At 43.8% G+C, this 12947-nt stretch overlaps 1 protein-coding gene across 1 annotated transcript in view; it reads left to right on the top strand.

Annotated features, from left to right (window-relative positions):
• The window catches only part of gabbr2 (gamma-aminobutyric acid (GABA) B receptor, 2), a gene marked incomplete at both ends in the record, with an annotated part of 411098 nt that overhangs the window by 149416 nt on the left and 248735 nt on the right, over positions 1 to 12947 (top strand). The window lies entirely within an intron of this gene.

Raw genomic sequence — 12947 nt, 5'->3', positions numbered from 1 at the left:
TGTTCCAGGCAGGAACCTCCCAGAAGCAAAGATTTCACTTAAAAACATTCGCTCTGAAAGAATATATATTCAAGGATTTGCACCACATTTTCAAGACTTTTCAAAAATAGCAGACCTACGAGCTCGTAGCGCGGCACTCGGTACCGCGCTATGAGCTTGTAGATCTGCTATTTTTCAATAGCTAAAGTATAACATAATGCTTCACATATAACATAATGCTTCACCAAAAAGGGTTCCCGCCCCAAAATGGGATAAGACAGCGATGGAGGTGGTGCATGGCGAAGAGGGGGGCGTGAAATATTTATCTTGTCCATCGATCAACTGCCCAACCTCTCCCCCTCGCATCCACACACAAGGTTGTCACGTCCACTTCCTCCTGCTTGACAACTCTGAACCCTGGCCAGAGGCATTTATCCTCCTGGGGTAAACTTTGAACTTCATCTTTTTCATTTCATATGGAAGCAGGGAATCATAGCTTCAAATTGACATATTGGTTGTTCAGTTTGACCCACAGTTTTGGAGATATGGCTTATAGAGTAATGTCTTGCAGAGAAACAGCGAGTTGAGAAAACAGGCTGAAAAGGTTCACTTCTGTGGACTCTAACATTACACCTAGCTGCTACATGTTTATGCATTTATTTCATATTTACATGTCGATTTCAGCTCTGACACTTATTTCAGACATGCTCTAGTATGTGAAGAGTCTGCCTTTGCTATTAACTCATTTTGGAGAAAAAATTTAAATCAGTTTTCTCCTCTCCTGAAGAGTTGGTCCTGCCCCAAAAAGAGTCACATTATCCTGCAAGGGTAAAATTTGAGCTTGCACGTAGATCTTCTATTTTCATAATTTTTGTATAGATTTGAAAACATTCTGCATCGGTACTTTCTACTTGTGGTACTTTACGTAGTGGTATTGATACTTTCACAGATGTGCCATTCATTCCAACTCTTTGCACTTTCCTGATCTTCTCCTGAAGGTTTTCTGAAAATGCAAATTTTCCCTGCAGGTTTCGTTCACTTTTTTAGCCTAATGCTATAATTCTACTGCTTTGCTACTGAAAAGAAGTGTCCAGCCGAGGATCTATTCACGGAATCTGAATATAATGAACATATAATATAACACCTTTGGCAAATGGCCCAGTTTCTCACTGCCGATGATCGGTTTCTGACAATCCACTTGAAGCGCCAATAGGCAGGACATCTGGAGCTCTCAAACGACTCCTCTGTACTTAAAACAATTGAGTAGTGTTTCCACCCCTGGTGGTTTGAAGCCTCACAGTGGGGCCTGATGAGCTTAACCCATTCTGACCTGAGATCAGATTCATACGAGGTTTCCACTGCGGACACACACTGGTCTGATTAACCCATTCTGACCTGAGATCAGATTTAAAAAATGTCAGTCGTTCTTCGATTTTTCAAAAATAGCAGACCTACAAGCTCGTAGCGCGCCACTCGGTGGCGCGCTATGAGCTTGTAGATCTGCTATTTTTCAATAGCTAAAGCATAACATGATGCTGACACCAAAATGGGTTCCCGTTCAGAATGGGTTAATGCGTATCATTACAGTTACTTAGTGTTAAAGCACTTCAACACACGCCTCTGCTTTTCTTACACGGATAGATTTACACATTACGTTAGTGTGTGGAGGAGAGAGAGAGAGAGAGAGAGAGAGAGAGAGAGAGAGAGAGAGAGGGAGGTGAGATGGTTATACTTTCATTAGAGATGGTGGTTTCTTCTTCTTTTGTCTTTTGTTGTCCGGCATCATCTGTGTCGCCCACTGTTTATCAAACGTAATGTCTCACCATATTGAGGTATAGCTGAATTAATGCTATACAAGAACCCTGGACTCTTTGCTTCTACATTACAGTGGTTGGTACTGTAGGTAGGTAGGTACAGGTACTACAGTAGACGGAAACAGACAAACAAGAAAGTGCAAAGTAAAGTGTCAGTGCATACAGTGCAAGGTCAGCTGTTCAGCAGCCTGACAGCCTGACTTCGATCCTGGGCTCCCACAGAGTTTAGGTCCCCACACACCGAGCGCGTTTTTCAGATTTTTTAGCTGAAGTTTCTCCATCGATTTTCCGAAAAACGCGGCCGGTGTGCAACCACCTTTAGTGTCCAAGTGTCCTTGAGCAAGACTCTAGTCTAAAGAACCCCTAATCTCTCCCGATGTGCAGGTTGGTGCCTTGCGTGAATCTATGTGTATAATGTATGTTGTGTGAATGTATAATGCACAATCTATTAAAAGTGCTTTGGATATAAGTGCTATATAAATGCACCATTTACCAATGTAAAAATACAAATAAAAAAAGTCCTGTCACACAAAGATTTCCCCCCCCCCCCCCCTTTAGTAATCAAGGACCTCTGCTGTAGACAGACAGACAGACAGACAGACAGCGTATAAAACACAACATATATTCGTTCTGCATAAATCCACTGCACATAATAGCATCAATTTATGCGATTAAAAAGTACACACAGCAACAATGCAACAAATAGTCAAAGAAAAAAGCACTAAAAGGTCAGCTCATAACTCATTTGAATAAAAAAATAATGTATGCATAATTAATAAGAAGCAGTCGGTGGACGCAGCAGCATTAATGTAAATGTGTCGTCTATATTCACAGCCTGGCTACACTATACAGTGTTGCTGTCACTGTCACTTAACCCATTCTTGGCGGGAACCCCTTTTGGTGTTGGCATTGTGTTATGCTTTAGCTATTGAAAAATAGCAGATCTACAAGCTCATAGCGCGCCACCGAGTGGCGCGCTACGAGCTTGTAGGTCTGCTATTTTTGAAAAATCGAAGAGCGACTGACATAGAAGATTTTTTTTAGAATCTGATCTCGGGTCAGAATGGGTTAACAGTAGATCAGTGGCTTTCGACCTTTTTCATGTCGACGTCCATTATTCATTCGACATCTGAGCTATGCGGACCTCCAGGCACCATTTGATCCACCGAACTACAACGTGACGTCACTGAGCCGCGGTGAAGAGCAAACCACCATCACCGCCCCGGCCCCTCTCTCTGTTTTTACTCACCACCGCTCCACGTTATTTCAGCTCCGGTGGTCAGCTCACCACCGGAGCGGTGGTCACCTCTCCACCGGAGCGGTGGTCACCTCTCCACCGGAGCGGTGGTCACCTCACCACCGGAGCGGTGGTCACCTCGCCACCGGAGCGGTGGTCACCTCACCACCGAAAATCCAGACTATGAATGAGCCTTAGTTTAGCCTCTCAGACCCAAAACTTTGAATCGTCATATGGTTGCATCGTTGTATTTGAGTCGTTGCATAAGATTGTGTCCACATTCTCCATGCTGTATTGATGTTGACTCTTGAGCGCGTAAAATTAAACCTTTTTTACACTCTCAAGAGTTTAAAGATCTATACAAGGGTCAGTTTGGTTACCAACTCTCCATCATTTAAAGGGACACTTCACCCTTTTTGCAAAAAGATATATGTTAATGACGTTTAGGAGCTTTAGAACACACTCCTGGGGGTCTTTATGTGTGTAATATGTGGTTTTAGATATTTTAGATTGTAGCAGTGAGCCTGTTGTCTCTGATGTCATGGACACTGGGCTCACTTCCTTCCTGGACTACATGTTGTCTCAGTAAGACAGCTCTCCCCCTATCCACAAGGAGGAGCAGTGCACCAAAGAATTATGGGAATTGTAGTCCAGGAAGGTAGTGAGACCAGTGTCCATGACATCAGAGACAACAGGCTCACTGCTACAATCTAAAATATCTAAAACCACATATTACACACATAAATACCCCCAGGAAAGTGATCTAAAGCTTCTAAACGTCATTAACATATATTTTTTTGCAAAAGGGTGAAGTGTCCCTTTAAGCTGCAGGGGACCACCTGGAACAACCTCCTATAGGACCACTGGTGGTCCCCGCACCACTGGTTGAGAAACACTGCTACATTTTAGATCATCCCTGACATCAAAAGTCACAACATTTCAGCTAAACAAAATGAATCAATACACAGAATAATATAATTGTGTACAGTGTGTTAATCAACTGTAACGTGGAAGGAAGTCGTTGAGTACCAACAGACCCATCATAGAAGAAAGAACATGCTTTCGCGAGCATCAGAGTGTGTGTGAGTGTGCGTGCGTGTGCTCGTGTGTGTGTGTGTGTGTGTGTGTGTGTGTGTGTGTGCGTGCATGACCCTATTACTGTAGGTTAATTCATGTGTCATCCTGTAGTTGTTCAGTAATTTCATAAAGGACATACAGTACAGCAGTAGACGGTATAGTCGGTGCTTCATGTGTTTCTGTCACATGCCTCTCCGCTTATGGCCGGTTCTGTTTGGATGATAACTGCAGCGTATGGACCGCTTATGGCCGGTTCTGTTTGGCTGATAACTGCAGCGTATGGACCGCTTATGGCCGGTTCTGTTTGGATGATAACTGCAGCGTATGGACCGCTTATGGCCGGTTCTGTTTGGATAACTGCAGCGTATGGCCGGTTCTGTTTGGCTGATGACTGCAGCGTATGGACCGCTTATGGCCGGTTCTGTTTGGCTGATGACTGCAGCGTATGGACCGCTTATGGCCGGTTCTGTTTGGCTGATGACTGCAGCGTATGGACGGTTCTGTTTGGCTGATGACTGCAGCGTATGGACCGCTTATGGCCGGTTCTGTTTGGCTGATGACTGCAGCGTATGGACCGCTTATGGCCGGTTCTGTTTGGCTGATGACTGCAGCGTATGGACCGCTTATGGCCGGTTCTGTTTGGCTGATAAATGCAGCGTATGGACCACTTATGGCCGGTTCTGTTTGGCTGATAAATGCAGCGTATCGCCCCAGGAAACATGTGGACATTGAAGCTCTACAGTCATATCAATTGAGATTGGGTCTGGCACTGACAGTTATTTTCTTCTGTGACGTTTGAATTTTGGTAGCGGTTTCGGATGTTTATTCAGTCCAAGACTATACACGATGTTGTCCAAAACTCCCTTAACCCTCAGATCAAATGCTTTACTTGGCTGAGCTATGGCGTGCCCCCAATAAAATCTGGGAAGTCTGGGGGAAAAAAAACATTTTTTTGGACCGTGTCATGGTATGGAAAGCCAGTTTGAGTCTGGCTTCTGTGATTTCCCCTAGTGAGTTTTAAAAGGATTGCCATGGACACACTTCCCAAACATTGCTCCTGCGCTTTGATGTTTTGCAATGGTTGGTTCTCTTGCTTTTTTTGCTAGTTTATTTGCATATTTCATTGTTTAGTTTTTATATATGAGCCTTTTATTAGTTGCACTATTAGACGTTCCTGTTCTTCCTTTGATCTTCTTCGGTATAGTGGGCGCTGAGTTTATGTCTGTCCTGTTATTGTCTTGTATTTATTGTTACTGGCAAAGATGTGTTACTTCTTTCGCCTCTTCTCTTGGCCTGTTCACACTGTGTAAAATAGACTTTAGTCTCAATGTGTTGTTTTTTACTGGTTAGATAAAGGCTATAAATAAAATGGAGCCAGTATCTGTTTCCTACATGTTGACATTGTTGTCAGGCATTTGCCGACGTCGCGTTGGTTGCGTTGTCTTACTACTACTAACCCTAACCTCAGTCTTAAAGGGACATTTCACCCTTTTTGCATAAACATATATGTTAATGACGTTTAGAAGATTTAGAACACTTTCCTGGGGGTCTTTACGTGTGTAATATGTGGTTTTAGATGTTTTACATTTTAGCAGTGAGCCCAGTGTCTCTGATGTCATGGACACTGAGCTCACTTACTTCCTGGACTACAATTCCCATAATGCTTTGATGCACTGCACCTCCTTGTGGATAGGAGAGGGGCTGTCTTACTGAGACAACATGTAGTCCATGAAGTAAGTGAGCACAGTGTCCATGACATCAGAGACAACAGGCTCACTGCTACAATCTAAAATATCTAAAACCACATATTACACACACAAAGACCCCCAGGAAAGTGTTCTAAATCTTCTAAACGTCATTAACATATATATTTTTTGCAGAAAGGGTGAAGTGTCCCTTTAAGGGGTGTAACGATATACAGTGACTGCATCGATTTAGCAATTTTGAAGAAGACAAAATGAAGAGGGGTTTGCATGCATGCCCCGTCGCATTAACGCTGCAGAAGGGGGGACGACAGCCAAGCCTTTCAACGGATTCAAACGTAATGCGGTGCCGATTTATAGATCAAGAGAGATCAGCCAGGCTGCTAGCCTGCATGAGAGAGAGAGGGAGAGAGAGAGGAAGAGAGAGAGAGGGAGGAAGAGAGAGAAAGAGGGAGGGAGGAAGAGAGAGCCCTGACATCCATGATGGTGAGCTCCACAAGGCGTCCCGCTGACACCTTCCCAAACCCCTGAGGGATTATATGGCCACCATGGCCTCCATATACTGTAGGCTGACAAAGCCAGATTACTGTTACTGTATAAATGTATATATATATATATATATATATATATATCGGAATCAGAATGGAAACTGCTTTATCGGCTGTATACTGTACAGTAGTCGCTCCTCACTGCTGTATATGCCTGCGGCACTGCTGGAGCTAAATGTAGAGAGAGGTTAACCCATTCTGACCTGAGATCAGATTCATACGAGGTTTCCACTGGACACACACTGGTCTGATTATAACCCATTCTGACCTGAGATCAGATTCTAAAAATGTCAATCACTCTTCGATTTTTCAAAAAATAGCAGACCTACAAGCTCGTAGCGCGCCACTCGGTGGCGCGCTATGAGCTTGTAGGTCTGCTATTTTTCAATAGCTAAAGCATAACATGATGCTAACATGTTCCCGGTCAGAATGGGTTAAAGCAGAATCAACTGGTGTCATGAGAAAATAAGGTTTTGTCCAGTTGAATGTGACCACCCTAAGGGACTCTACTAACCATCGTGTTTCCTGCACTGCATCCGTACAGTACAGAGCGACGTAGACCTACTGTACTGCACACGTAAACAGAGCTCATGCCTTGAAATCACACTTGAAATATGTTTGTGTATATACAGTATAGGCTATGGAAAGGAGCCAGCTTATAGGTGGTTTGGGCATCTGGTTAGGATGCCTCTCGAGCGTCTCCCTAGGGAGGTCCTAGATGCACGTCCCACTGGGAGGAGACCCTGGGGCAGACCAAGGATCACGTCCCACTGGGAGGAGACCCTGGGGCAGACCAAGGATCACGTCCCACTTGGAGGAGACCCCGGGGCAGACCAAGGTGCAGGTGGAGGGATTACATCGACTCACTGGCCTTGGAACGTCTCGGGATCCCCCCCCCAGGATGAAGTCACTAATGTTGTTCTGGAGAGGGAAGTCTGGAGCTCTCTGGTGGAGCTGTTGCCCCCCCGCGACCCGACTGCGGATAAGCGGTTGAAGATGGATGGTTGGATGGATATAGGCTATTAGTTTAAATAGTTTCAGGGAAAGTGCTGCTAATTATATCCCAAATGTGATTTCTGCTTTGTTTCAAAAAGCTTTACCGTGTATACCCTTGCCAACATGTACATATAACGTTGCAACGTGACATAACCCTGTTTAATGCGCCCCCCCCCACCAACTGTATACATACTTGTCAAAAACCTGCTCTGGCAATGTAAACGTCGTATACACGTCTTCTCATGGCCATATTATAAAGCGATCCCTTTGATTTTAATTGAATGGAATTGTCTTTGCGGGTTCACCTGCTTTCTTTTTACCCCCACGCCGAATGCATTCTCTGTCAAAGCATACAGTATAGCTACTGTACAGTATATGCCAGATGTCATGTTGTATTACAGTGCATAGGAGATAACACACGAGGCTCGGGGCGCCGCGCGGCATGCTGCATATATACATCCTGTACAGTGGCTGTACAGTCGCTGTCGAGAGGAATCCAGGAGTAACCCTTGTGTGGAAAGTGGAGAAAAAAAAGCGTTTACTTTTCAGGAAATTTGAAAAGAAGAACCTGATGCTCTCCATAATATCCCATTTAGGCCTGACGTTTTAACCCATTCTGACCTGAGATCAGATTCATACGAGGTTTCCACTGGACACACACTGGTCTGATGAACCCATTCTGACCTGAGATCAGATTCTAAAGATGTCAGTCGTTCTTCGATTTTTCAAAAATAGCAGACCTACAAGCTCGTAGCGCGCCACTCGGTGGCGCGCTATGAGCTTGTAGATCTGCTATTTTTCAATAGCTAAAGCATGACATGATGCTCCAAACACCAAAACGGGTTCCCGTTCAGAATGGGTTAAAAAATGTCTTCAAAATCCTGACAGTTTTCTGAAAAATGCCTCATGTTTCTGTATCGGTGGTGTTCAATATTTCATGTCAAGGACCCCAAAAACTATATGTAATATGCCTCTGCCACCCCCCCATCTGAAAATGTGTTGTTCCAGGGACCTCCCTCAGAAGCAAAGACTTGAGTTAAAATGTTCACTCTATAATAATATATATATATATATATATATATATATATATTCAAAGATTTGAAGCACTACTTTTACTGCTCTCTCTCTCTCTCTCTCTCTCTCTCTCTCTTGGTGTCTTTGTATTATTAAATAACACTCCCACAGGGGCAAAGTGTCTTTCACTCACAGCAACCCTTGAGATGGATTTCTCTATTTATTTATTTTTTACCTCTTATATACCTGTGTCCTCTTTGAGCGAGCCGAGCCTCATTCATTCTCTCTCTCTCTCTCTCTCTCTCTCTCCCTCCACCTTCCCTCTCTCTCTCTCTCTCTCTCTCTCTCTCTGAGCAGTCAATTGCATTTAATTCAAAGGGGCTTTATTGGCATGAGAAAACATGTATATACACGTTTACATTGCTGAAAGCAAACGTGGGACAAGACGATGAAAACGGAACATTGCAGGCTGTAGTGTACAATTAAATATTGGAATAAAGAAATGTCGTAAACAGAGGTGGGTGGACCCGACTACCTATAATAAACTATAATGGCACGTGGTATAAAACCTATGGGACAAATGGCAATTGTATTTAAAGGCATACTCTCTGTCTCTGTCTGTTATACATGTGATGTATGCCATGCTTTATGCTATTGCTTAATGTAAATCGCTCTGGATTAAGAGCGTCTGCTAAATGCCTAAATTGTAAATTGACAGTTCAGATCACTGAGACATTTACGTTAACCATTTCCGGGTCACGCTGGAATGACCCCGAGTGACCGAGTGGGAGTGAGCAAGTGCCCGAGATTTTGGGTATTGGAATTTAGATTATGACATCCTGGTGCTGGTGAGGACAGTTCAGATCAACTGAGACATCCTGGTGCTGGTGATCCAATCCAATTGAATTCCCATGGCGGTTATTCCTGCCAATATACCGCCAACCACCCCCCCGACCCCCCCTCTCCACCCCCCTCCGACCCCCAATACCGCGCAGCTGAAGCTGCTGTTCAGATAATAATTGAAAATCCATCATGGCTGATTGCCTCAGACCCTCGTGGTAATTAATTTCCCTTCAGTTAGTTTTTTTTTTTGCCTGTTGAGACTTCTCTCTCTCTGCACGCTGTGGCTCTCTGGAGGAGTGATTTATGGACATCAGTGCATGATGGTGGAAAAAGTACTTTTTTATTTATTTAATGAAGTAACAATATCAATACTGCAATATAGAAGTATATAGGATTCGTATCGAAATGTACATAATGCGGCAAAAGTAAAAAGTACTCATTATGCAGAATGTCTCTTTTCAAGTTTTCAAAACCCTTTTGGTGTTAGCATTATGTTACGCTTTAGCTATTGAAAAATAGCAGATCTACAAGCTCATAGCGCGCTACCGAGTGGCGCGCTACGAGCTTGTAGGTCTGCTATTTTTTGAATAATCGAAGAACGACTGACACAGAAACATAGCTTTTTCAGGAAAAACTGTCAGGATGTAGAAGAACATTTTTTTAGAATCTGATCTCAGGTCAGAATGGAAAACTGTCAGGATGTGGAAGACATTTTTTTAGAATCTGATCTCAGGTCAGAACGGTAAACTGTCAGGATGTAGAAGAACATTTTGTAGAATCTGATCTCAGGTCAGAATGGAAAACTGTCAGGATGTAGAAGAACATTTTTTGAATCTGATCTCAGGTCAGAACGGGTTAATTGGCCTACAGTCTGAACAACGTACTGCACCCCCCGGCCTACACAGTGTGCTTCTAGCTGGAAAATCCTCTACTCCTCTGCTACCTCTCTCTCTCTCTCTCTCTCTCTCTCTCTCTCTCTCTCTCTCTCTCCCTCCCCAACCCCCCTCTCTCTCTCTCTCTCTCTCTCTCTCATCTCTCTCTCTCTCTCTCTCTCTCTCTCTCTCTCTCTCCCCCCCCTCTCCTCCCCTCTCTCTCCCCTCTCTCTCCCCCCCCCCCCTCTCTCTCCCCACGTCTCCATGGCGACCCAGATGAAGGGCCGTCAGCCTAAATAAAAGGCTCTGCTGCTGGTCTTCCTGACAATAGAACGGGTCGTTGGGTATTCTGGAGGTGTTGCGGGCGTTCTTCTTCTTCTGACCTATTATTTGGGTCTTTATATATTTCTCCTTCTGTGCATCCTGGCTCAGGCAGCACTGCAGCCATAGGTTGGAGTCATGCCAGGAAGGTCGTTCTCCTGTTGCCATGGAAACGCCATTGTTGTTGATCGGGGGGGGGGGTGGGGGGGTTACTGCAGTGCTTTTCAAACCAGTGTTGTTTTCGTCGACTAAAACCAAGGCGAAAAATGTCTGTCGACTTTTTTCCACTTACAAACTAAGCCATGATGACTAAAACTATAAGAATAAATGTATTGTCGATTTTGTCGAGAAATAATAGTGGACAAAGAGATCCAGTATATAAGTCATTTTACACTCGGTTGCATTGCATTGCATGCGACGCATTGTGAGCTTGTAGATCGGCTATTTTCAGTGTAAGTGTAAAATCAGTTATTATACGACGGCATCAAGGCCCACCAAGATACATTTCAGTCGACTAAATCAACTGTAGATTTTAGTCGACTAAAACTATAGACTAACACTATAACATTCCAGGTGAATGTTTTAGTGTGACTAAAGCTAAATGAAAACTATTCAAGAGACTTTATGGCTAAAACTAAAATCTAAATTCGCTGCCAAAAACATAACACTGTTTCAAACGTCTCTTCCCTGCAGGGGACCCCCGGAAAGGCTTTGGCCATGTCTCGCGACCCCCGCCTCCCTCCCCTCCCCATCCCCACGCCTAATACAAACTGACTGCAAAAATATATAACCTTTAATAATAGAGAAAATATATCGCATGAATACTGAAACCAGATATAATCATTCATTTAAGGAAGGTTTATGCATGCCATTATACTATGTAAACTCTTTAATTTCCATTTTCCATTTTTTAATGACCACCCGTCATTAAAGCTAATGCCACAGAAGCAGCGTGTTTTGTTTATGCATGTGGAGAGACACTGCAGTCAGTGAGAGAGAGAGAGGGAGAGAGAGCCCTATAACGGCACGTCTCACATTGAAGGACCTTGGGGCTCCGTGTCTCTGAGATGAGTCTCTCTCTCTCTCTCTCTCTCTCTCTCTCTCTCTCTCTCTCACATATCCCATTTAGACCCGCAGACGCGTCTGTGTCACCCTTTATAGCTTCTATAACTACTTTAAAACCATTATTTTAAACTTTAGCTGTTGGAAAAATAGCAGATCTACAAGCTCGTATAGCGCGGCACCGAGTGCCTCGCCACGAGCTTGTGGATCTGCTATTTTTTCAACTGTCGTGGAAAGATTTTGTAAAATGTGTGCAAAATCTTTGAATATAATATTCTTTCACAGCGAATGTTTTTAACTAAATGTTTTGCTTCTGGGGGGGGGGGGGGGGTGTCCTCATATTTTCAGATGGGGGTCCGTGGCCAAATACATACAAGGTTTGAGAACCAACTAACGTACAGTAGTAACATATTGTTCAGAAAACTTAGTATTTAGAAGACATTTTATAGAAGCTGGCCTCGAGTCTTAATGGGATATATATATATATATAGATAGATAGATAGATACCCAGCATGCTGAGCGGTCGGGCGGGCGGCGTTCGTTCGTTGACACGCCAGTCACGTCCAGGCGGAGCCGCCGCGGTCACTGGCGCTGTAATCACGCTGAGACTATAGGACGCGGCCATGGGGAGAGAGACATGCAGACAATGAGGGAGAGAGAGAGAGAGAGAGAGGCAGGTGTGTGCAGTCAGTGTTGATTTTCACAGCACATTCTGATTTTAGTTGAGTCATATAGACAGACAGTCTTATGAATAGAACTTAATTTAGTTTTAGTTACATTTCAGTCAACTGAAATGTTTTACTGTTGCTCTACAGTATGTGAGATGCCAGGTGTGACTGCTTAAATCAGTCACCCTCCATCTCACACTCTAGTTTCAGTCGACTATAATTATCGTACGATTTTAGTCGACTAAATCTACAGTTGATTTTTGTCGACTAAAATGTATTTTTGGCGGGCATTGATGTGTGTCGTAATGACTGATTTTATACTTGGTTACATGCTGGGAATAGCAGATCTACAACTAGCTCGCAACGCGTCGCAGCACGAACCGTTGTGAGCTTGTAGTCGACTAACATCTTTCGTCGGAGAGAGAGAGAGAAAGAGAGAGATTTAAAAGCTCTTTATTAAAACCACAGCTTTCCAAATCAGCTCATGTGTGTGACGTCCATGGATAGTGTGCATGTGTGTTTGGGGGCTCATGGATGGTGTGCATGTGTGTGGGGCTCATGGATGCTGTGTGTGTGTGTGTGTGGGGCTCATGTCAGACTAATATAAGCGTGAAACAAGACGTGGGCTAATAATAGTAGCTTAATGGCTCCCCTGAGATTATTAGGCCTTTTTTGATGGGTTTATTTTTTTATTTCACAGTATGTAGAAACGGGTATACATTTAAAAATGAAACGAAAGCAGTCTTCTTCGATGCAAAAACTGTTCACGGTTCAACGGTCCACAGCATAAATCCCCTCACCTGTGCAATTTCC

Source organism: Protomyctophum bolini (genome assembly GCF_963924005.1).
Source record: "Protomyctophum bolini genome assembly, chromosome: 17".
NCBI classification, from domain to species: Eukaryota; Metazoa; Chordata; class Actinopteri; order Myctophiformes; family Myctophidae; genus Protomyctophum; species Protomyctophum bolini.
The sequence above is the reverse complement of the archived record's forward strand: the minus strand, read 5'-3'. Positions and strand labels throughout refer to the sequence as shown.